General features: G+C 41.7%; 1 protein-coding gene across 1 annotated transcript in view; it reads left to right on the top strand.

The window, feature by feature from the left end:
- LOC145343931 (N-acetyl-beta-glucosaminyl-glycoprotein 4-beta-N-acetylgalactosaminyltransferase 1-like) overlaps positions 1-26975 on the top strand; it is a 720751-nt gene that overhangs the window by 209696 nt on the left and 484080 nt on the right. The window lies entirely within an intron of this gene.

The raw sequence follows: 26975 nt of genomic DNA, 5'->3' as shown, positions 1-26975 counted from the left end.
AGCAGAACCTTCCCATTCCCATTCATCACAGTGATATTGAACTTTCCACAGCAGAGTTCAATTACAGGTGAGTGTGCTCTACCCTCCTGGGTTCCAATTAAGTTGAGAGCATGAAAAGAAGGAATGAAATGAAAAACAGCTTGTGGCACAGGAATGTAAACTATGCAACTGGAATTGATCTTTGTGATTAAAATTTTAATAACAATTGCAGCAAGAGGCTGTAAAACATTTTAATGAGCTTAGTTTCTCTTATTTTGTGTTGAGAGATGAAGTTATACTTATGGACTACGTGGTATTTATTGTCTATCCCCAGCTGACCTGAAGGCAGTAACCATTAGCCACTTAAAGTGGAATTGGAATCACACATAGACCACACCAGATTGGGGGGATGGTAATTTCTCTTCCTTGTGTGACATCTGTGAGCCAGTTGCAATTATGCAACAATTATTTATTTCCATTTCACACCTTGCTATTGTGGAATTTTGAATTCATAATGCCTAGGTTGTTAGTCTAACGGCAGGATGTTTGGGCCCTTCCCACCAGTGGGATCTTCCAGTCCATCCGAATGTAACCCACCTCCACAGCAGGTTTCCTGGCAGCGGGACTGGTGAGCCACCCAAAAAGCTGTAGGCACTGGCAGGACGATCAGTCCAGCAATCAAATCTGTTCCCATTTGTTTCCCTTCTTTTCTTCACCTCTTATACAAATGGGGTGCTAGATACATGCTGCATGTTACCTGACCTTACTGCTGTTCAAATTTTCAAAGGAATGCAGCATTATGCAACTGAGTTTATGATCTCAGCCTTGCTGCTCTGGAGATAGCGCTATCCATGGAAGTGCTGCATTATGCTGTTGAGTTCATAACCTCAGCCTTGCTGCTTTGGAAACGTTAGGCATCTGTTAATGGGGAGTGGTTCTTCCCACTGGAATGTTCTTATAAGCTCTTAGTGATTGATCAGAGCCACAGTGGTGTTTGAGCGGTTGGTCTCTGGGTTTCTCAGATACAGTTGCTCCATGAGCCACAGAAACCAGCAATATGGAGCTGAGCCAATGATATCAATGTCACAGACAGATAGATATCGAGGTCAACTATCCCTATCAGGAAAGGGAAAAACAAAGGAAGACTAGCTGGCAGCTCGAGAATATTGGTACATTTGGGGCACTTGGAGCCTGCTGAATTAATATGTTGGTAGTTTCAGTAGCAGGAGAAGAGTTAGATATGCCTGATTTGACTGCATTGAGAATATCAAGAGCTGAGATGAGGTAGATGTTGAATGAGGTGTGAGAAAGCAGGGGAACAAGAGTTGGCAGTGCAATAAGAGGGGTGGGAGATTGATAGATTTTTGTTTGGCAAGAATATTTAGAGTTAAAACCTTGCAGATAGGTGGAGTTAAGCTTCAGATTAACCATGATCTAACTGAACAATGGAATTGGTTCAAAGTAAAAAGTCTGACAACACCAGGTATAAGTCCAACCGATTTATTTATAGTAAACTCACAAGCTTTCGAGGTTAAGCTGTTCTTCAGGTGAATGGAGAGTTCTGGCCTCAGACAGAGCAGTAGTGCGTATATGATCTGTCTGAGGCCAGAACTCTCCATTCACCTGAAGAAGAGCTTAACCACGAAAGCTTGTGAGTTTATTATCAAATAAATCGGTTGGACTTAAACCTGGTGTTGTCAGACTTTTTACTGTGTTTACCCCAACGCCGGCATATCCACATCATTGGTTCAAAGGCCAGAATAGTACACTCCTATTCCTGTGTTCCCATAGCAAGATTTTGGTAAGTCTTTAATGGGAGTTGGGTTGGCTTAGGGTTACGATGCTATTTTTGTCAAGCATCTTGATTTTGATAAAATAATTAGAAGTTTTGCTCAATATGTCTAAGTGGGTAATCAATATGAGGAGTCTAAAATTAGAGGACCTAAGTTTAAGGTGAGACGGGAGAGATACAAAAGTGTTCAGACAGGTATTTTTTTCATGTAGAGGGTGGTGAGTGTCTGGAACAAGCCACCAGAGGTAATGATAGTGGCGGGTACAATTTTGTCTTTTAAAAAGCATTTAGATAGATACATGGATAAGATGGGTATGAAGGGCTATGGGCCAAATGCGGAGCAATTGGGATTAGCTGAGGGGTTTAAAAAAAGAAGGGCGGCATGGACAAGTTGGTTTGAAGGGCCTGTTTCCATGCTGTAAACCTCTATGACTCTATGTAGTTTACAGGGTGAACTCACTCCTTATTGGTTCTAGCTGGTCCAAGGTTCACACTGATGATAATATCAAACTAGCACATGCAATCTTGTATCACATTAAGGTGTTCAAGTTCATTCCTATAATTGAATTGTGAAAAGCACATTTATCGAGTGAGTTCTCTGGTGTTTATGTAGTTTTCCTGAGGCAATTGATGCAAGTTTCATGTTATAGTGGAGATGCCATTTCTAAAGTCAAGCACATACATAATTGTAAGAGTTGGTGAAATGCAGCAGCCAGCGAGTTATACTTAGCTCATTTCCACAGCTTTCATGCTAGAAGCCTATTATAAAACTCTTTAGCGAATGCTACTGAGCTAAGCCAATGCTCTCAGCTCTGAGTCAGAAGGTTGTTAATTCAGATCTCACTCCAGGATTAAAGTGCAGAAAGGTGTCTAACTTGGATGAAATTTTAAAACTGAGTTCTGTTTCTGTGGTGGCTATAAAGTTCTCAGGGAACAATCTGAAGAATGACACATTTTGTCTATTATTTCATTTATTCAATACTATTAAAGTGAACTAAGTAATTATCAATCCAGTTACCATTTTGTAGGAATCTGCCATATGCTAATAGGCTGCTTCCATAGCAAGCTACTGAATTTCAAAATTTTTCATTTTTGAGAAATGCATTATAATGTTTTTGAGAGATTTTTTAAATCTTGGAATAATGACTTCAGATGGTTCTATCAAATACCTGCTGATATCAAAACAGTGTTTCACAGGCAAGACCAACAGTAGTGCATTAACTTAACAGCGAAATATTGTGCTTCACAGGTACCTAGTTATAGCCGAAAATGGAACCAAATCAAAATTGCTAAAAAAAAATTGTAAAATTCAGAGTCGTGGTTTTAAAGTTTTTATCACCTTTGCTCTCAAATCCCTCTAAGGCCTCACCCCAATCAATCTCTGTGACATTCTTGCTCCACAACACTGAGATATTTGCACTTATCAAATTGCAGCCTTGATTTTAATTGCTACACAACTAGTGGGCATGCCTTCAGCGACCTCAGAATCTGGAATTCCCTTCCCAAACCTCTCCAGTTCACTTTCTTCCTTTATGATATTTCTTAAAAGCTTTTGGTCATCTGCTCTATTATCTCCTTATATGACTCAGTGTCTAATTTTGCATTATAACAATCATGTGAAGAGTCTTGGGACATATTATTCATTGAATGACATTATATAAGGACAAATTATTGCTGTTGTCGCAATGACACGTTTGCAAAGCTAATGGCCAGAATCTTGCTGCCATTCACGCTGGTGGGATTTTATAGTCCCACTGACAACGCACCCCCACCACAGTCTCCGAGTGGCGAAGGATGCATTCAATGGAAACTCCGGTTGACAATGGCAGAACCATAAGATCCTGCCGCTAGCAAGTGGCCTGCCACCTTCGCCACCAAGTACATCGTGGAGAGGGAGAAAAATCCTGCCCAATAACTTTGTCCCCCTTAAATTAAGTTCACATTTTATTATTTCTTTTCTGTTTGCATTACAGAAATCTTTTATGACTCATTAATTTTATGTCTTGTTCCCTGAAATTCCTCCCAATAAGCTCTGCTGATAGAAATAATCACAGCTTCTGTATTTCACAAGGAATGCTTTGTGGTCAGTCAACTGAAGGAACAATCCAAGCAGACTAGCTGTAGATTGTCGTCGCCATCTGCTTTAACAAGTGGAAAGGCTGTTCATTTGTAACAGTTTTCAGCATTCAGGCAGGACGCAACAATATCTCTCTAGATGGCATCCTGCATCTGTAACATTCTTTCTATCTGTTACATTACTGGGGAGAAGGTCTAAGGTCCATTTTGCAGGACCCCAGTAACGCTGTAAAGGCCAGGTAGAAAGATGAGGCACATTCAGAAATAATGATTTCAAATGTCTGTGGCTACAAAATTGGGCTGCATAGATTCTTTGGCACCACACAATGGTAACCCTGAATTCAAAAAATGGTGCCAAGGACACTTCCTGTCTGCCAGGGCCTGTGCACTGGTATGCCACCCAAATGCTGGAAACATGGAGCATGGGCATACTGTGGTACCAAACAGACTTTAATACCTAGATATGCAAAATCAGTAATTCTGGATGGTGCAGGTTTGTTTAACATCCTCTCTTAATCACTCCAATATGAAATCTTCACTCAGGATGTACCCTGGTGGCACTAATAAAAGAGCTAACCATGCAATTTCCAGGTACTCTTGGCTTACTTTTACTGGTGCAGAGTTAGTGAAAGTGTTTTGTCTTATTGATGGAGCTTTACAAATCCTTTGGATTTTCCAAGGAGTAGTGCTGAATCTTGACAAGGGGGTGAGAGGGTTTGTTGTCTGTCAGGAAATAGACTGCTTCAGTATATAGCTGCGGTTACTGAATGTGATTTGGAAAGAAGCAGAGGCAGAAGTGAAAGGAAGCTGTGCGTAGAGTGAGGACAAGGAGGCTCAAGCCTACTTGTGACACTGATAGATAAATAAACTTTAAACAGAAGGCTATATCCATAAACTGTCTTCAAGGAGCACTTTTACCTCCAGCTCAGCCAGCATCAGTTCGTGAGGTGCCTGTGCTTCTGCAATGAGGTGGCCACTGAACTGTGCCACGTCCTACAACGTGAGGCACAGTGGTTAGCACTGTTGTCTCACAGCACCAAGGACCCTGATTCGATTCCCAGCTTGGGTCACTGTCTGTGTGGAGTTTGTACATTCTCCCTGTGCTTGCACAGGTTTTCTCTGAGTGCTCTGGTTTCCTCCCACAGTCCAAAGATGTGCAGGTTAGGTGCATTGGCTATGCTAAATTGCCCCTCAGTGTACCTGAACAGGCGTCGGAGTGTGGCGACTACAAGATTTTCAAAGTAACTTCATTGCAGTGTTAATGTAAGCCTGCTTGTGACTAATAAATAAACTTTTTTGACCTGCAACCTGACAGCAGGGCAAGGATGGTGCTTCCAGTGGTTATTATAGTTCTGGGTGTTGAGTTCGAACTTCAGACCAACCATCTCTGCATGGGCAACAGACATTTACGCTAGCTCACTGAAAGGCAGCAACAAGTTACTGACAAAGTGGCAGCGGTGGGAGCATGAAAGTCTGTCCTGGGTGGTGCCTCAACAATTCTAACAATCTGCAACAGCTTTGATGAAGAGTCATCCAGACTCAAAATGTTTGCTTTGTTCTCTCTCCACAGATGTTGTCAGTCCTGCTAAAATTTTCAGCATTTTCTGTTTTTGTTTCCGATTCCAGCATCTACAATAATTTGTTTTTATTTTAATCCTAGCAATCTGTTGGACTGCTATGAGAGCATGCATCTTCCTTTAAGCACTGGCATCCACAGCCATGATGGCAGCAGTTGAACCAGCATGGTACTAACTATGATTCACACAACCTCCACCTGAGTAAGAGTACAGCATTGGGGTGTTGGCTGGCTTCTGCCTTTGTAGCACTGGAAGCCAGGACAGTGAGCACTAGATGCTGCATTGCAACTGGGTCTACAAGTGCTGTCACACAGTTGACCACTACTTCCACATTGGAGAGGATAGGCTCTAAGCTCTGTGTGAAACCATCACTGGAATTTTACCACCCCGCCCGCCTCAGAAATTAGAGCAGACGAGGGGTGGACATTGGGAAGGTCCGTGGACTTAGGATGGGATTTTACAGTTTCAGGACGAGAAAGGCCATAAAATCCCGCCCCCTGTATTAAGTTGGAGCTGGGCTCTTTTGTGCTCCTTGACTCATTCCTCTACAACATGGCTGCCAGTGCACCTAGCATCTTAATGTACATAGCCATCTGTGTTCTCCATTGAATTCCTCACCTGAGTCTTCTGCAGCAGAACTCAGCTGTGAACTCTTTTTGCAAGGAGCTGACACAATTTTATCCTCCCCACCCTGCCCTGGCTGCTGCTTGATGTGTGCTTGATGACTCACCACATGCTGATTCCAACACTATACAAAAGCTTTCCTAGTTGTCGTATCTGAGCTTTCAGCATCAGCTCACGCGCTGGTGATTTTTTATCTAAGCTTAAGTGGCTGGCGAGGTGGCAGCTTTTAACTGTCTGAAAACAGAAATGCAGAAGTGGAGGATTGAAATAAATGAAAGAAGCTGGGTGAAAGATCCACAGCCACACCATCTGCAGGTCTCACTTCATGCCTTGGAACAGAATTGGAGTGATGTGAGATTTGAGAAGGGGTACAAGACAGAAACAGAAAATCATCTTCAAAGTTCTCAGTGACGCTTGACGCAACTGTTTTCAGTAACAGTCAGCCTTATTATTTGGGATATCATCTTCTCCAGATGGCTCAGTTAATTCAGGCGTATCTGTCCCGTACCAGTACTTTGCTGTTCCTCAGGTTATGTGCCATCTGGTCCTGCCAGAGAGAAGGAAGAATGTTAGTGAATGTGTTGCAATGTATCTGACTAGCTGGAGGTATGTGGAAGCACAAGCTAGCAGCTTTTTTAGAGGATGACATTATTGCTGATGAATGAGTGATAGGGCTGTGGTGTATGAGGCAGTCTGAGATGTTGGTGGAGCAGTGGAGAGGAGCTATCCATTTAAGATGTTCCATATGAGTTAATTGAATCTTTTGCAACACTATAGCCAGATCTTTGGGGCCAGAATATGAGAATTGACATCCTCGGCCACTTTTCATTTTTATTATTCTTTCATGGGTTATAGTGTCGCAGCCAAGGTGAGCATTGTTGCTAATCTTTAATTGCCGTTTGTAATAATTCTAATGATTGGCGATCACTATGTTAACAACTACTACAATTATTAACTAAGTCAAACTACAGAGCGCTTTAATATGCTTCTTCTCCATTCAGTTCTAGGATTGATTCTAACGGTACAAGCTTGCGTTCAGCCCTGGGATTAGTGTGCTCCCACCCCATTGGGTGATCAGGTCACATGACCTTCTGGACACTCGTCCCTTAAAGGGGCTTGCTACCACACCCTCAAACTCTGGCACATCATTTCAGAGGGCCATTAAGAGCCAAGCACATTGCTTTGGGTCTGGAGTCATATTGTAGGCCAGACCAGATAAGGCCAGTAGATTTCCTTTCCTAAAGAACATGGGTAAACCAGACGAGTTTTTACAACAATCGATGGATGTTTCATGGTCATGAGACTAGCTCCTAATTCCAGATTTAATTAATTGAATTTAAATTTCATGAGTTGCCGTGGTGGGATTTGAAATATGGCCATAGATCATTAACCTGGGCCTCTGGGTTATTAGTCCAGTGACATTACCACAACACTACCATCGTCCCATATACACTTCACAGTCTTGAAGGCCGCTTTTTCTCCTGTGGGAATATCTTTCATCTTTTATACTTCCATCACTAATGCCACCAACACTACTTCAAAAAAGTTGGGGGCCCTCTTTCTCTCTGCCTGTCCTCCTGTGGCATGTGCACAGCTCTTCCCTAAGAGGGACAGGTAGCCTTATAAAGATTCAGGCTAGCTATAGTCTGCACTAATCATGAGTACTGTTCAGCCTCCTGTTAAGTGTGCAGCTAGTCAACAGTGCGGTTCATGTTGGGCTGTATGCTGAAATCATTTAGATGAGGAGAGAGCCTGAAGTTTGCTTGCTGTCTGCCTCAGTGGGAAAGGGCACAGAGTAATTTTGCAACATGATCGCCATATCTGAAAACAGTTTTACCCTCCTGTAATTTGTAGGACAAAATGGAAATTGATTTAGGAACGCAGAGTTGGGAGATTTTCTGGTTCCTTGAATCCTATTTTTGATTTGATTTATTATTGTCACATGTATTAACATACAGTGAAAAGTATTGTTTCTTGCGTGTTGTAGAATATAGAATGTTGTAGAATTCTACGGTTGTAGAATGTAGTGCAGAATGTAGTGCTACAGTCATAGCTAGGGTGTAGAGAAAGATCAACTTAGTGCAAGGTAGATCCATTAAAGTCTGACAGCAGTAGGGAAGAAGCAGTTCTTTAGTCGGTTGGTACGTGACCTCTGACTTTTATATCTTTTTCCCGACAGGAAGTGGAAAAGGGAATGTATGGGGTGCGAGGGGTCCTTAATTATGCTGCTGCTTTGCCGGCTGGTTTGCATGATGGATTGGTCTGCATTCACGACATTTTGTAGTTCCTTGTGGTCTTAGGCAGAGCAGGAACCATACAAGCTTTGATACAACCAGAAAGAGTGCTTTCTATGGTGCATCTGTGAAAGTTGATGAGCCCGAGAAGTTCCAATTTTCATTTTGGGGTGGTGGGGAGGGACAGTGTTTGTAACGGGAGATGGGCCTGCTGATCCCAGAAACAGGTTGGAAACAGCACAGGATTGCTGGATGCAGAGGCAGCTTGTGAGTAAGGTCAGCCTTATGATCTGCTATTCCAGCTGCAAAAAAATCAATAAAACAAAAAGTAGGGCTCCAGTCCTCACCCCATCACCATCTCATCCTCCACACACTTCCCATGCCAACCCATGTCACCCATGCCCCCTCATGCTCTTCATGCCAAACTATGCTGCCTGTCCACCCACCATGACCCTCCATGCTAACCTATGCCCCCACCCAACCCTAATGGCCCCTCATACCCTCTATATCCATATCCTCCTATACCCACATTCCCATAGCCCATCATACTCTCCATACCAACCTATGCTCCGCCACCCATAGCCCTTACCCCTCATTCCCTCCTTGACAACGTATGCCTCCCCCATTGCCCTTTATAACTCCGAAGCCAACTTATACCAACCCATATCCCATCAATCTTTTTCTTTCGCACTACTGCAATTTACCTGGTATCCAACATGGACGCATCTCAGTACCCATGCTAAGAGGAAATAAAATTGTTTATGTCTAAAAAAACTCATTCATAAAAACTAATTTACTACATTTAAGTTCCTTTAACCACTTAATTGTTTATAATGAAAAAGCATATGTATTCACAGCCCCCATACAAAAACTTTATAAGTGCTTGGACCTGTTAATCAAATTATAACTTGACAGAAACCCCACTGTGGTAATGATAGATTGTGAAATAATCTATGCAGCACAAACTAGGCTTATAGAAAATAGAAACTAGAAGTAGGAGAAGGCCATTCAGCTCTTTGAGCCTGCTCCACAATTCATGGCTGATCATCAAATTCAATATCCTGACCTCCCCTTCACCCCACATATAGAAACATAAAAACTCTGTGACCCAGACGTGATTTGAACTAATCTGGAATCAGATGTGCTACCATTGTGCCACATGCCAACCTTAATGTAAACAAATGCAATGAAATAGTATACACTTTTTTTTAACTTACAGACTTTTTTTAAAAGATGAAAGCTGGAGATTTAAATCCCTTGACAGCTTGACAATTCCAATGAACTTTGCCAGTTACCATGACACTTTTACAGCTTGATTGGCTGTTTGTTTGAGAGTTTAACAGCTCTCTTGATAGGTACCCTGATAGAGGAATGATCAAGCTCAATGAAACTCAGCTTAGTCAGTTTTTACGCACATTCATGTCGATATTTAACAATCCCAAAAGGCAACACACCTCTCCTAAAGGTACGCTACCTCCCCAAAGGATTCCTGTATCCTGATAGGTCTAAATGTGCGCAGGTTGGGTTTCAGACACCCCAGTAGCCAAAAATGGATCTCCCTGAAGGCAGTTGCACTTTAACTTATGCAGCTGTCTCTGTGAACCTGCTGATGTGCAGTTCATTTCTGTCTCCCCAACCCAACACCCACAAAAATGATAGGGGCTGAATTCAGGGTGGGATCTCTGCATTTGACCTCCGACACCATTTTCACCAAGATGGAGAGCCTATGCATTAGTACAGAATTTCAAGCCAAGTAGTTGCACAGTTGTAATGCTTTGGGAAAGAATCAGGGTGAAGGAATACATGACGATGGCTGATTGTAAAGTAGAGAAGGTGCAATATGGAAGAACAGTGTATAATGAAGAGGTAGAGATTGGACAGGAAGCTAAGAATAAAGTTAAAAGGGGCTTATGTCAAAGTTGTACTGATAAAATAGCGAAGGACAAGTAAGATTATATTTGTACGGTGTGGTGTGTAAGCTTTGATATTTTAACTGCAATTTGACTGTTGTCAGTCACCAGCGGGTTGCTCAAGGAAATAGTATTGCAGAATAGGTTAACAAAGCTGTAACTGGAAACTTGCCCTTTAAATTCTACACACTGGGCCAGATTTTACCAATTGGAGGCGAAGTGCTGGATCCGGATGTAAAACGGATCTGAGCGCAGAATCCTTGTTCCAGTGCGCCCATACGCTTTTTGCCGGCTCAGGTCCGGTCTGCACTGTGGGGCGGGGCTTAGCGCTGCTGGAATGATTGGAGCTGTTAACTGCGTATGCGCAGTTCGAAAAAAACCTGAAACAGCGCGCCTGGGCGCGAAAGACAAAACAGAGAGAGAAAGCTGGAGTGGGGGGAAGGGGGGGAAAATGAGCCACGATATGAACCCCCCCCTCGCCCCCGGCAGATGCCCTCTGATCAGACTCTCAGAACCCCCCCACCCCTCAGCAATCAGATCCCCATCGGGGGGCAGACCCCCCCCTCCCAAAGCAGAGCACACCACCAACCTACCTGGATTGCTGCTGTCCCTCCACCATCCTTCTGACCTGCATTTGATGATGTGGAGTTGCCGGCATTGGATTGGGGTAAACGCAGTAAGAAGTCTCACAACACCAGGTTAAAGTCCTGTTGGAGTTTAATCTGGTGTTGTGAGACTTCTTACTGCACGCGTTGGAGACCCTGCAGCACCTTCCTGGCCTTCTGCTGGCGTCTGCCGGAGGAGGTGGTGGGGGGGGAAGGCAGGCTCAGATGGATCTCTGGTTGGGGGTGGGGCGGCGAGGATGGACTTGGGAGAATCTCCACCACCCCACCCCGCCCCCCAGGTTCTCCTGCAGAATAGGGATCCACTTCGGGGATTTTTATCCTGCAGGTTGGTAACAGCGCAGATCCGAAACAGATCCAAAGAAAACGAAAACAGGCATGAATGTTTGGTAAAATCGGGCCCACTGTTTTATGGAGAAGAAGAGGTGCTTCAACAATGCTATATCTCTGCTCTCACCAAAAGCTAAAACCACATGTACGCTGCATTCATTGTTATAGATGCTTAAAGAGTTGAAAAAGTTTAGTCTCAGCCTTGTTGGTATTTTTAAACATAAAATTGCAGTGTCTTTAACAGTAATCGCTGCTTCCTGCCTGAAGTGTAATTGGTTCATCTTCAGCCTGAGTGGAAGTGATTGCTACGGTTAGAGTTGTCACCTCGAGGTAGGAAACCTCGGTACAGGTGGAGGGAAAAGGGAGGTAGTCAAGCAAATGTAATAACCTCCAGGGCGGGTGGTTAATGATGATAAAGTAGACAACCAGGCACAATAACCTCAAGGTGAGAGGCCAATCTGGAAACAAAGTGAGACATTGATCTTTTAGTCTTACTGTGCTCTCTGAACAATATTGAATTGTAATCTTGTCCTTGTTTATTGTTATAAGGACTCTCCTGCACTCCTCAAAGGATCTTGGTTTTGCGATTATCTGTGTCAAAGCATAGAGGAAGCATTAAGAAAGAACTTGCATTTATAAATGTGAAGTGAAGGCTCGCCTGCAATTGGGTTTCACAACCCATATTATTGAGGTGTATTTATACTGCCAGTTCCAAGACGCTTCTTTGAAAGGAAAGGAAGAGTGTGCATTTAAATTGAACCTCAGTATGTTCTAAAGAGCATTACAGCCAATTGAGTACTTTTCAGGTATTATCGTGGGGTAGTGTGAGAAATGAGGTGGAAACACAAGTTGAAAGCACCTGCATGGTCCATCAAGCAGAAATGGTATATTAATTTTAACAAACTTAGATGTTTATTAGTATCAATAATTACTAAAAAAAAGTGAGTAAAGCAAACCTATTGTTGCTGAGCTATAGTAAGTGGAGAGATAACTCACCTCACTTTAATTAGCTGGGGTTACTATATCCTTATTGACTTTTTACTTCCTTCTGTAATGCTCTTCTGTAGACAGTTTAATGTTGGTGACCTTCTTGGAGGGTTGTAGCATCGTAGTGCTAGCAAGTGTTTGTAGGAAGGCTGCAGCGACACATAATCAGTCTGCCGTGGATGACACTGTGCTCCGTAATAACAAAGCTCTTTTTCTCAGTGGCATTCATTGTTACACCAATCCTAGTTCACACAGCGGAGATTGATTCACAATTGTTGAGTTCGGACCTGGGGTAAAATATAGTGCTGTTAGTGCAGTTAATATAAATGTGGCATATGACCGCATCTGTGAAAGAAACTCTTGGTATAACCAAGAATTTTTTTAAACATGATGAGCTGACTTTGATTTTCTTTCTATAAACATTGTGTTTGTGGAGTCAAGGCTGGGACAACAGCCCATTTTTCACTTGGCAGCATTGAGCAGTTCCAGTTTAGATATAATATGGGTCATGCAGGGTGGCACAGTGATTAGCACTGCTGTCTCATTGTGTCAGGAACCCGGGTTCAATTCCTGGCTTGGGTCATTGTCTGTGTGGAGCCTGCATGTTCTCCTTGTGTCTGTGTGGGTTTCCTCTTGGTGTTCCGGTTTCCTCCCACAGTCCGAAAGGCGTGCTAATTATGTGCATTGGCCATGCTAAATTCTCCCTGTGTACCCAAACAGGCAACTAGGAGATTTTCACAGTAACTTTATTGCAGTCTTAATGTAAGCCTACTTGTGATACTAATAAGCAATGCTATATGCTTGGTAAAGCTCTTTGTACTCTGCTACAACACACCTGCCCTTGACTGCACTATTGTGACATTTCCTACAACAGCATCCTTCCAGTTTCTGTGAGTGAAGCTGACAAGTTATACTGAATTATTTGAACTCTTTCTTTGTAGATTTGTGTTGCAGACCACTAGGCTGACCTCCATTTCTGTCAACAGCGATGACCCATGTCACTGCAGTGAGGGTTGAGCTTATTTCACCAGAGCAAAAACTGATCCATTCATTGCCTGTTGGGTTAATCTTCTATTTTGACCTTGCATCTGAAGAAGATTTAATTCCTCTGTGAGGTAATTTTAACCTAGCCTTGCCAGTGGAGAACTGACATGTTTGGATTGGCCAGCAGCTTTAAACATTACTTAGTTTTACTTTGCATTGACTTCAATGGAAGTGTTGATTGGATGGCGTGTTTTTTCCAGTGGTTGAGTTAGGTTAAATAGCTCCTTTTACTACTGCTTACCTTCTTTTAGTCCATAGATGAATGTTTCTTGTGGTGGCTACAGTAGGTCAAATGTTCAGTAACATTAGCCCTGTTATTCACAGGAATGGTGTTATTGAGCAGGAGAGGGGAATTGTGGCCAAGACAATGTGCATGTTTTATTCTTAAAAAGGTTCCCCACCCGGAAGCCAGCCTGATTGATGAGTTTGTCTACTATGTTGGGCTGGAAAATCCTATGCTGCAAAGAATCCAGCAGTCCAGGAATACATAGGTTTTGTTGTAGTTGGTTGACAGGACATGGGTAGAGCATGTTTGGGAAGGCCAAGTGATTGCGGGCAACTTGAAAATTATGGGAAGGTTGAGAAGAGGGGATTGGAGCCCATGTAAAGCTGGGAGCAGTTGGGAGAGGGTCAGAAATTGTTAATAGAGGATTAGAATTTGAATAGTTTGGTGATCAAAGGGAAGGCTGTGATTGCTATGGGGCATGTTAGAATCACTGAGGATCAAAAATGGGAGCTTGTTAGGGAGAGATCAGTGAGGTAGGGGGGATGTCAACAGGCGCACTTATTGGGCCAGAAGGGAGCACTGCTGCTCCTGGCCCACAATCAACACTGTAAAGACAGTTAGTGTATGGATGCAACTCATTGCCTCTTTTTACTTGCCATGTTTCCAAGGTTTGAAGCCACATTGTCTTCTTTGACGGTTTTGATAATTAATCTATTTTCCAAGAGCAAATTGGTTACCCTCTCCCTATCCCAACTTCTTTGAAGAAGAGGTGGGCAGGTTTGAAGAAATTTGTGTTCTTGTTTCAGATTTTTAAACTGTTTAATCTTTCACCCAAACCATACCTGTTTTGGGAGTTAAAATACACCCCAATCTTTCTCACACCCCTGCCAAATCTAAATGTCCAAAGTCTCTTTATTTATCATGTATATTTGTTTAGTTAAATACAGATCATACCCATATTCATATTATAGTCTTAGTTTGTTGACATTGTGAGATTTGTTCAAAAAACTGGCCACATTTTGGTATCCATTTCTAAGAAAACATAAAAGGCAGAATTTTCTGGCCAGGCTTGTCCCAAAACTATCAAATCCCAGCTCAGGTCAATGGACCTTTCCATGTTCCGCTCCTTGCCTGCCCAGATTCCTGTGGCAGACGGGGCAATAAAATTCCGGCCCAAATGTTTATGTGAGCAAATCCACCAAATGTTGTTGCCACCATGCGAAGGACACACTGGTTTGAACTGAGTAAAACTGTAGGTATTCCCATGCTGAAAGAACAATGTTAAACCCCTGGCTGGTTGCTAGTTAATATTCTGGCTGACCTCCAGTGACAATGCTCACAGTAGGTTCTGATATTTGATTTGATGCCACTTCATCCTATAGTTGCTTGAACATCACTAATAAGTATTTAATCCATCTTTAATGAATGCTATAAATTCACCATGGAGCAAATATTAGAATGCAAGTATGAGGACGTTGGGAAGGAAGGACAAAAATGGTAGGTAGCACTAATTTTTAATATTGCATTTGCAAAGGCTATTGTTCACTCAGAAAATTGAGATAAAACTTATGCTTTGCAGTAGTCATATTTTCGTTCTGCAAGAGCAGCATGAAAACATACATCACTGTCTCACAAATAATCCAACCATCTCCACACAAAAAAAACCATCCTGTCTGGCCCCATTAATCTTGTTTTTTATGATTATCGTGAAATTTGAGCTGACATTATATCATCTATGGGCAGATTTTTACCACCTTAGTTTATTTTACAAACATTGCAACCATTTTCAGGTTATGAAGCTGGTTGTCAGATTAGCAAGCCTTTAGATCACTCTTTACCAGAACCAATTCAGAGCCAGGGTCTGAGCTTCTCAACCAGAGTGGGGAAGGGACAAGATGATGGGGTCATTTGGTGAGATGAAGGATTTCAGCATGTTTCTGAGAAGCTTTAACAGGACTCAGGCCAAATTTTCCACCCTTGTTCATGACTTGGATTTTCCAGTGCCGCTGAAAGTAAAAGGCATTTTTGGCTTGAAGGCTAAATTTTACATTCTTGCTCGTAACGGGTCCCGCCATGGAAGAGACTGGAGAATCTTGCCCCAGATATTTTAGGCTAACATACAGAGGAATTGTGAAGACGCTTGGGAAGGCCACCCCCGGATGTCCCCTTTTACCTGAAAGTCAACTTGAGGGAATTTTGGGACTGCTGTTATGCAAGATCTCCCAGGGGCAGGGAAAAGAGGTCTTTCTTCAACCAAGCAGGAGAGGATGGAAGTTGCTGAGAAGATGGGCAGCAACAGGGTGACCCCTCTAACCTAGTGACCGTGTATGAAGTGGATTCAGCACATACAGAGAACATGTCAGGTGAGTGGCAGGCGCTGTTGGCTGTCAGCTGCCATGCCCACACTCTGACTTGCATAACATTCTTAACATAACACCATGCCTTAGGTCAACACCTGTTGTACGTCCACGCACTCCTATCTGTAAGCACCTCACATCCCCAACAAAACAACCAACACCCACATTGACCTTGCCCTAATGCACTCTCCCAACTATGTCCCCCCAGTACCATACCAACTGTTTCCCTTCGATCCTCTCAAATACCAGCCATTATGTGTGCTGCCATCTTCCTGCACTTCGTCTGCAAGAGAAAAATTACACAACTTGACAAGAGTCAGAGTTATAGGGTTGTGGAAGGTAAGGGGGTGTGGCTTGCCAGTTAGTGGCAATGTCTGCCCATCTGGTCAGCTGGGAAGGCCATCCATGAGGATGTGATGTACCATGAGTACCTGACCCGCCTGAGGCACTGGTGTTTACTGATGTCAGAATGTTTGGTCATCTGCCTGTGTACCCTCCATAGAGGGTCTCGTCTCTTCCCATTTATATCTCAGTGCCCATCTTCCCCACCCTATGGAGTGGCATGTGATTTTTAAGAAGGTGCTCTAATGATGGCCCCCTGCCCAAGACCCACAGCAGGTGGTGCTGCAAAAGCTGTTCCCCCACAGCTCTAAGGACTGGCGGCGGTCAGTGCAGCTGAGAGTGGGTTAAGTGGTCATCAGGTAAAATGTCTTCAGGTACTTGACAATCATCTGTCATACAGCGATAGCACTCTCTGACAGAAGGAGCACTCTGCAGCCTTGCAACCTGCACAATTATAATTTATCAGTTTCACTGGGGGGTGGGGGGGGGGAGGGGGTTGCGGGGGTGGTTCTCCACCAACCAGTTCTGGGAAAGATGGAAGGGAATGGAAACATTTCAGGATACCAATCCATTTTTTCCCCAATTCTTCTGCTCTGTCTTCCCCCCCACCCCAACTCCTATAAACCTTAGAGATGTTTTCTCTATGACCCTCACAATGCATCTCAAACAGGCATAATTCTACCATTACAGCTGGAAATAGCAGCCAAGACCCATAATGAAATGATCCATACTCAGAGTAAATGAGAAGCCAAACTCTAATTCTGAACAGGAGTTGTGGTGAAAGCACTAAGAGGTCAGGTTGGGTCCTTGTGGGCTGGGATGCCATTTGAAGTTACTTTTTCTAAAGGAATAAATTATGTTTAGTGATTTTTTTTCAGAATTGTGTGTTTCTTTGTTGTTCTAAATGTTTTAGTTGCCCATACAGATCTGACTGAAGGAGGAAATTGGTAGCCCCCTAGAAAACAATACATTGATTTTTTTTGGTTTTCCTACGTTGCTGATTGTTTGTTGTGGTTGATTGCTGCTCCTTAAATTGGTCGTAGATTTTGCCCCCAATTATTAATGTTTCTGGCAATTACTGATGTTCAGTTAACAGTGATTTTATTTTGGCTTTGTGATGACTGTGACATTGAGTCAATTAGGCATGGCAGGAATATGCACTTTGCATGTTTAATAGTTGGAAATGTGGTAAAGGCATGCTAGATAGGAAACTTATCAGTATACAGATGGGTTGGGAGATTGTTTAAAATGAAAACTCCATACCTGTTAAACTGAGTCAAGCTAATGATATTGTAGTTGTTGCCTGCTAGACTAACATGTATTTCACAATTAGAAATGATATGAATCACGACATAAGGGCATTCATATATTCATGGGCAGATTCTCTAATCTCGTGCATAGCAGCCCCACTGTAAGTGAGAACAGAGAATTTGATATTCCAGCCACAACTCCATTGACTTTCAGCAGCACTGGAGAATCTCAGTCATGAACAAAGAGGCGGATTTTCGGTGATAAGTTTTACAGCACAGAAGAGGGTCATTCAGCCCATTTGTGCCTTTTGTTGGTTTCTTGAAAGAATTGCCTAATTTAATTCCACATCTCATTTCATAAAGTCATTGAGAAAAACAGCACAAAAAAAGGCCCTTCAGCCAATCGCAACTGTGCCGGTCAAAGACAAACTACCTAACTATTCTAATCCCTTTTTCCAGCTCTTGGTCCATAGCCTTATAGCTATGGCATAGCAAGGGGGCACATCTAAATATTTCTTAAATCACACGAGGGTCTCTGCCTACATCATTCTCTCCACATCTGCAAGTTAGTTCCCTTCAATTACATATCCAGTTTATTTTTTTAGAAATACTAATGGAATCTACTTGTGATTCCCCAAAGTTTAAAAAAAAGTGATGACTTGAAAAAGAAAGGCTTGCATTTATATAGTGACTTTCTGACTACAGGATGATCCACAGTGCTTTGTAGCCAATGAAATACTTTTGACGTGTAGTTACTGTTGTAACGTGGAAAATGTATCAATTTGTACATAAGCTCCTGCTAACAACGATGTGACAATATTGAGGGAAATATTGACTAGGACACTGGGCATAACATCCCTGTTCTTCATTGGAATCTCTAAGAGGAGAAAAACGTTAGGACTTCCAACACAGCAGCACTCCCTTTGTATTGCACTGGGGTGTCAGTGTTGATTTTTGTTCTCAAATCCTGGAGTGGGACTTAAACCCATAACCGTCTGACATGGAGGCAAGAACTGAGCCACAGCAGACATTTATACAGAATCCCATCTGAAGCCTTAACCAATGATATGTAAATGTTTAGACTTTGTTGTTTGTATTCAGTCACCCTCTGCCAAGCATTTCATATGCTTTCTTTACTACTTTATCAGCTTTCCCTGCCAGCTTCAAGATTTATGAATTTGTACCCCAAGGCTTCCTCTGTTCCTTTACCCCCCTCAAAATAGTATAAGTTAGATTGTATTTCCTTTCCAGGCTGTTTGTCCTGAAATGAATTTTGCTGCATTAAATGGCATCTGCTATGTCCCTGCTCTTTCTATCTGTTTGTGCCCTCCAAAAGTGTGTTATTATACTGCTCACCAATCACTATGTTGTCAAACTTTGTGCCATGATGTGGATATGACGGCGTTGGACTTGGGTAAACACAGTAAAAAGTCTGACAACACCAGGTTTAAGTCCAACCAATTTATTTGATAATAAACTCACAAGCTTTCAGGGACAAACCCCGAAAGCTTCTGAGTTTACTATCAAATAAATCGGTTGGACTTAAACCTGGTGTTGTCAGACTTTTTACAAACTTTGTGCCATCAGCAAACTTTGAAATTGTACTCTGTATACCCAAGGCCAGGTCATTGATATTTTATAAGAAAAGCAATGATTCACAATGTAGATCCTGAAGGATCCTACTGCAGTCAGGCAAACATTCAGTTGTCACCACTCTGTTTCCTAAGCCTTGGCTAATTATATGCCCAAGTTACCACTATCCCTTCAATACCACATGCTTCTACTTTCCAAAGAAGTCTATGAAGTGATACTTTATCAAATGCCTTTTGAAAATCCAATTTTATAAAGCATCTTTATGTGTGGTCTTAATCAATCCTCTCTGTTGCTTTAGTGAAGAACTCAAATCAGGTGAATCAGCCACCGATCGCCTTCAACAAGTCCATGCTGATTGCCTCTTATTGCCCCAGCTTTACCAAGGGAGAAGTAATTTTGTCATTGATAATGGTCTCTAACAGTTTTCCCACCACTGACAATAGCCTACAATTATCAGGTTTAACCTGCTTCCTTTTTATGAACAGGGGTGCAACATTCTCAGTCTTCCAGCTCTTACCATTCTCATGCCCAAGGAGGATTGAACGATTGGTATCAAAACTTCTGTTTTATCCACCCTAGGTTACCTCAGCAACCCGGGTTATATCTAGGGTGACTTTTTAACTTTGAGTGATGCCAACTTATTTAGTCCCTCATTTCTACACATTTTTATTCAACCCAATGTCTCTTCCTTAACTGTATTATTAACTTCATTCTTTTAGTTTTTGAAGAGGGAGGCAAAACACTCATTAAGTACTTCAGTCATGTCTTTGCCTCCACAAGATTTCCTTCTTGTCCCTAATTAACCCCACCGTTTGAAATTGTCTTTTTTTCACTTCTTACATGCTTAAAAAAGACTTCTGAGTTTGCCCTTATATTATTTGTTGATCTTCTCTCATACTCCCTCTTTCCTTTTCCAATTGCCCTTATCCTCTATGTATTTTGCCTGGCTTTTGACTGTACATTATAACCGACAATTGTCATAACCTTCCATTATCTATTTTATTTAACCTCTGTTTCCTTTGTCAAACAGGCTTTGGATGCCCATCTTGCATCCTTGAGGAATTATGCTTGGTTTGTACCAAATGATCTCTTTTTATGGTCTTCTATTGCTCAGTCACTGTTTTCCTGTCCCTCTTTGCAGTTCACCTGTGGTCAATCCCCTTTCAAATCACTGAAGAAGTTTTTCTTCCAGCTGGCTTTGATTTTTCTCAGTTCTTTTAATTATATTTAACTCATATCTACTCTGCTTAATCTACTTCATTTTGTAGAACTTTAAATCCATTACTGTTTCCTTCCTCATTGATCTCAATGTTCTGACCAAAAATGATTTTCTATATACATTATAGGAATTCTTCTCTAATCTTGGTTTTTTACTTTTCTTAGTCTATTTTAGTGTAATTGGACAACCTTTTTATTATTTTTCCCAACACTTTTGCATTTATTATTTTTCTTCTTTTCTCCTCTAATTCATCCTTGTTATAGTAAACAGAGGATTATATTGAATATGCAACACATGACTGGATGGGCCAAATGGCTTGTTTATGTCAACATTTATCTTCCACTTCTTTCTCCTTGTATCTTTCCTAATTTAAATTTATTGTAACCCTCTATTCCCTTTTCCCTCATATGTTTGCTCAACTTTCCCTTAAGAGAATCTATAATATTCATTTCAATCACTGTGTGATGCAAGTTCTGCATTCTCAATCTGTGTTAAAACAGTTTTCTGAATTATCATATTAGATTTCTTGAAGACTATCTTATATTGATAGCCTCTAGTTATCCCTTCTTCCCACAAAAGGAAACATTGCGTGTCCACTCTGTCAAAACCTTTCACCATCTTAAAGACCTTGATTATTTCACCTCAGATTCCTTTTATCAAAGGAATAGAGACACAACCTATCAATCTTTTCCTGCTTTGTATACCAACACATTTCTAATAGCAGCTTCCTTGTATATCATCTTCTGCAATGCCTTTATATAATATGACGACCAGAATTTAGTGTGGTTGAACTAATGTTTAGTTAGGGTTACCATAATTACCCTATTTTTCAGCCATATACCTCTAGAAATAATACCCTAGTGTTTGTTTGCATTTTTTTAAAATGGCCTCACTAACTTGCAACACACACTTCAGGTGATGTGTGTTTGTACTCTGAGAACTGAGTTCCTTTACCCTACCTAGGCTTGCATGTTCATATAAGTATCCTCTGTATTCTTCCCTGTCAAAACATGTCACCTCATATCTTTGTTGAACTTTATCTGGCAATGTAACAGCAAAAAGGGAACATCTCCAAATGTTTGCATTCAAGCTTATATACCTTTACACAGTCTACCATTTCTAGTCAGAAGTGAGCTTAGGAACCAGGCTATGGGCTATTGGGCAAGGAATGGAATTGGAATCTTCCCTGCCTATTAAGAGTACTTGGTTTCTAGCACCTCTTGAGAAGGGCATGGCTGATACTAGAAATTTGCCATGCAATGCTCACAGGAACAGACTTTTTTTTTGCAAAAGTATACTTTATTCATTTAAAATGTGAAAGACATACAAAACATTTCAAATTGTTATAATAGTAAAGTGCAATGACATTTACATTTTCTCCAAAGATTATGATGCATTCTGAGGTGCTTCATTAATGAGACTGTCTTTAATTCTAACTGCATGTAACTTTATTGAATTAATTATCAATAGTTTGAAAAGAATGGTACTCCCTATAATTAAAATATTGAAATATGTCATTACTGAACTGAAGCTACAGGAACAAATTCTTGTTAAAACAGATTATCTTAGAGTAAGAGAATGATGGATCACAGGAAGTCATTTGACTGAGTCTGTAATGACTCTTAAATATTGCTAGTCCCAATCCCTGCCTTTTCCTCACAGTGCTGTGAATTTTACCTTCAAGTATTTATTCAATTCCCTTTTGAAAGAGACTACTACTTCCAATTTTTTGGGCAAGTATTTCAACACAATTCGCTGCCTAAGAATTAACTCCAATACTTGACCTAAGTGGCCAGTATTCAACTATTTATTAACTACCAGACCTGATCTTCAAATGAAAGCTATCCCTGCTGAAATAAATTGGCTCAGCATGGACTGTGGCAAGAACCTACAGTCTTCTGATCCATGTTGCTCAGTTATTCACTGTCTTTACTTACTGGAGACTAACATAGCCTTTTTAATGAAGCTGTTTCTTACTCACCCTTGTGAAAATCTAGTCATGTCTTTCCAGGCAGTTATTGCTGCCAGCTACTGGTTTCATGGTGCAGTCAATACAGGAAAAAGTCTTGCCAAATCACACTTGTGTAACTGTTGTGACATTGATCTTCCTTTTGAAGTAAGTGCACTCCTAAGATGGGGTTGTTAAATCTTGACCTGTTTTTTTTTCCAGGAATTCATGATTAATCTCCAGGATACTGCTGTGAGTGACTCAGGAGAAAATGGATTGGGGTACTAAAAAATGTTTCTTTCATTTTTTCTGAACAGCTTTAAAAACACTGAAGATGGGAAAATAGATTGTTTTGACTGATGGTAAGAACCATGTCAGTCAGCTTTCTGATTGAAAAGGGAAGGCTGTTCATTGTAAGAATGCCTATATTGAGTGAATGGTGGGACTGTGGGGCCAGGGCAGATGAATGCACATGATGAAAGTTCCAGTAACCAAAGTTGGCAATCCTATCCTAATGATGCACTTATCCTACAAAGCTAACATTGAGGTGAAGTGGTTTTAGCTGAGCACCATGCTGCAGGTATTAAGGGAGAATTTTCCACTTTGCCATGCCTGGGGGAATCAGTGTTCACCAGAGCTGTAAAGAGGTAAATGTTAAGAGCCCTGCAGATGTTAAATGCAAAGGTGTCCCAAAACCTAGAAGGTCAACTTGGAACACCAGTTCTCAGTGGTGCGTACTTTCAATTTGGAATAATGAGGAGAGATATGCAAACCAGTGGGAAACAGTCAGGTCTCCTTGTAATCAATTAATAAAGAATATTTATTAACAAAAACACACAAGACAGACTACAATACACCACAACAGTATTCTAAACTACAATGATGCCGATACACACACTACCTCATGCAGTTAACCCATGTTCCTGACTATCTACAGTCCTGAACCTTCAGAAAAGCCCCTTTTCCGAATAGCATCCAATATTATATAACTCCAAAAGCTGAATCCAGCATGTACTTAACACCCATAAGTTCTCTCAGTTTGGGAGAACGTTTCTTCAGTTCAGTGTTGTGTTTCTTCTCCTTGAGAGTTTTTAAATCAGCAACTTTCAATACCAACTTGTTTTGGGGAGAGCCTACATTTTCCAGCTGGGCATGGCTTCTCCCCTCCCTCTGTTCTGTATATCTGTGGATTTTTGATTCTGTCCTTTGATATCATCCTATCTAGAAAACACGTGGACCAGGCTTTTGACATATAGATGCAAATTATTTCCTTTTGTAACCCTGCCAAGCTGATGCTATAATTAAGAAAGCCCACCAACATCTTTACTTTTTCAGGAGGCGAAGGTGATTTGGAATGTCCACAGTGACCTGCACCAACCTTTACAGATGCACTATAGAAAGCATCCTTTCCAGATGTATCACAGTTTGTTATGGCTCCTGTTCTAACAGAGACCGCCAGAAACTACAAAGGGTTGTAAATGTAGCCCAGTCCATTATGCAAACCACCCTCCCATCCATTGATTCTATGTACACTTACCACTGCTTTGGAAAAGCAGCCAGCTTAATCAAGGACCCCATGCACCCCAGGCATAAACTGTTCCGCTGGGAAAAAGATACAATGTCTGAGGTAAAGTATCAACCCATTCAAGAACAGCGTCTTCTCTGCTGTCATCAGACTTTTGAATGGCCTTACCAGTATTAAGCTGATCTTTCTCTACACCCTTGCTACGACTAACAACTTTCCTGTCATTCATCAGAGTGGGAACCTTCTGCAAAATAGCAAAAGTGACTTAACAGTATATGTTGCACCCTCTCTTTTCCTTCTCCTCTATGTAATATATGAACAGTATGTTTCTTTTTCTGTATAGTGAGCAAGAAACAATACTTTTCACTATAATACCCAATACATGTAATGATAATAAATCAAAATTATCTCTTCGCTTTGAACTCACCTCTTCTACAGTTCCAACACTTATTTCTAGGCACCATTGTTCACTCCCTGCTCATTTAGGTAAACACTTGTTTTCCTACTGCTATGCTAATTTGCATATCAACACAACTTCAAACAGGTGCACCCTTACCGTTCCCCTTTTATCCAATTTTTACTTTATTTTATCCCAATTTAGTTTTTAATCTTCCTTTTACTCCAGTAAAATGACATAAGGGACACAGCAGAGATCATGTCAAGTGTCTGTTTCCATGATGATTTTTTTTAGTGATTCCAGTAGGTCTTCTGTCATGGATACAAGCTCAGTGTCCTAACAAGCTGGCCCAGTTTCAGTTCCTGACAATCCGCATTCCAGGATGATACAAAGACCTGCAGGCCTCCTGGCTGTTGCTTTCTGGCAAATAACCTCGCAGAGGAAAATGCTGTCTTTCCTGGAGTGCAGTGCTATGCCGAGTGGGCATAGAGGAAAATCAATTGATAGCTTAGATGCAGCCGCAATTCTGAATTACAACCTGAACTACCAGGGCAATGTGGATAAAGATGCCTGGAGAGTGGAGTGTCTCTGTTGCATTATGGAGTTAATTCACAAACATTTTATTTAAACAACATTAGTTTATTGTTGGTGGTCTTTGTGGCTGACATTGTGGATAAAGCCATTTTGAACTGGCTAAGCTTTCAGACTTTACATTTAAGTTTCTTGTCAGCTTATAAGTTGCTCAAATCCTGTTTTAAAATTGTCTCTCATTTGACTAATTAAAAAACTGAATACTGGATACCCGAAATAAAAATATGAACATAACAAGGAGAAGGAATAAAAGCAAATTACTGTGGATGTTGGAATCTGAAGGAGTAGGCCATTCAGCCCCTCAAGCCTGCTCCACCATTTAATAAGACCATGTTTGTTCATAGATTGGAATCCCTACAGTACAGAAAGAGTTCATTTGGCCCATCATGTCTGCACCAAGCACAATCCCACCCCGGCTCTACCTCTACATCCCTACATATTTTACCCACAAATCCCTCTAACATATGACAATAAGGGGCATTTTTTTAAGCATAGCCAATCAACCTAACCTGCTTATCTTTGGGCTGTGGGAGGAAACCAGACCACCTGGAGGAAACCCATGCAGACATGAGGAAAATGTGCAAACTCCACACAGACAGTGACCCAAGCCAGGAATCAAACCCAGGTCCCTGGAGCTGTGAGCAGCAGTGCTAACCACTAACCATTGGAGTAAAACAAAGATTAAAAATTAAATTGGGATAAAATAAAGTTAAAAAATTGAATAAAAGGGGAACAGTAAGGGTGCACCTATTAAGTTGTTTTTGCTTTGCGAATTAGCATTGCAATAGGAAAACAAGTGACTGGGGGGGGGGGGGGGCGTTAAAAATGGTGTCTAGAACAATGGTGCCACCATGCCACCCAATCTGATAGTAACCCCAAATCTGCATCCTGCCCACCTCCAAAAACCAATTGCCCCCTTGTTTACCCATAATCTACCCACATCTGTCTTAAAAATATTTAGACTTCAGAATTCTAATGCTCCAACTGCCATGGGAATAGGAGTGTGCAAGGTGTGGACAATAGGAAGGTCCATTGACTGCAGGTCAGATTTTCCAGTCTTGCATCGAGCAAGGAATCTTATCGATTCCCTTCATAATCTTATGTTTCTGTAAGATCTCCCCTTATTCTTCTGACTTCCAATGAGTACAGTCCCAGTGTATTCAATCTCTCTTCATAAGCCAACTGTCTTAACTCTGGACTCAACCTAATGAATCTTCTCTGTACCCCTTCCAATGCCAGTATATCCTTTCTCAAGTAAGGAGACCAAAGGTGTACTCAGTACTCCAGGTGTACCCTCACTAGCACCTTATACAGCTGCAAAATAACCTCCCTGTTTTTAAATTCTAGCAATGAAAGGGAAAATTCCATTTGCCTTCTTAGTTACTGGCTGTACCTACAAACCAACTCCTTGAGATTCATACACAGGCCTCTCTGCATGGCAGTGTGTTGCCATTTTTTACCATTTAAATAATAGTCCGTTTTGCTGTTATTCCTCCCAAAATGGACGATCTCACATTTACCAACATTGTACTCCATCTGCCAGACCCTTGCCCACTCACTTGGACTATGTGTATCCCTTTTCAGACTTTCAGGGCCCTATTTTGCCATTTTGATTCTAATTACTGGGTGGACATGAAACTGGGAGTGTTTAGATCTGATTTTTAGACTCATTCTCAGGTACCCCCATACACACTCTGCCTGCAAAAATATCAGCAATTCCAAAATCCTGCAACTCATTGGCACCTCCAACTGCACATACAAAGAAAAAAGGTAGAATGCAGCTCCCCAGCCACATCCCTCTTGGGCCAGATAATGCCTCATCCTGGCCCCACAGACATTCCAAACCCGACATTAATGACCCACTTATCCCCCCACCACACAAACTGATCACAGGCTGCTCCCCCTTTCCCCCCTCACTGATCTCAGTGAGAGTGGCAGCAGATCCCCTCTTCCCCCTCACTGATCTCAGGCAGTGTGGTAGCAGATGTCCCCTTCCCTCCACTGATGTCAGGCAGAGTGGCAGCAGAACCTCCCCTGCCACTGATGTCAGGCAGAGAGCCCTAGGATTCACCTACCCCACCCTCTGCCCCCAATCCCAATCTCAGAGAGCTGTTGGATGCTCAGTACTAACCTCCTCACTAACTGGAGCACTCAAATTGGGCTTTTGTGGAACATGTCTGTTTTGCACCAATTCTGGATGGGCAAATGCTATGGTAAAGAGGGAAATGCCAGTAAAGTTAGGTATGCAGTCTATTAAGACAATTTAAATGCATGCAAATGCATTCATTAGTGGATTATGCTACTTGCCTCATGCCCAATTTTACCAAGCTTTCTCACCTAAAACAGGCACA

Source organism: Carcharhinus amblyrhynchos, chromosome 6 (genome assembly GCF_965287045.1).
Source record: "Carcharhinus amblyrhynchos chromosome 6, sCarAmb.v2.hapA, whole genome shotgun sequence".
In the NCBI taxonomy this organism is placed as follows: domain Eukaryota; kingdom Metazoa; phylum Chordata; class Chondrichthyes; order Carcharhiniformes; family Carcharhinidae; genus Carcharhinus; species Carcharhinus amblyrhynchos.
Note: the sequence above shows the minus strand (reverse complement) of the source record. Positions and strands in the feature narration are given on the sequence as shown.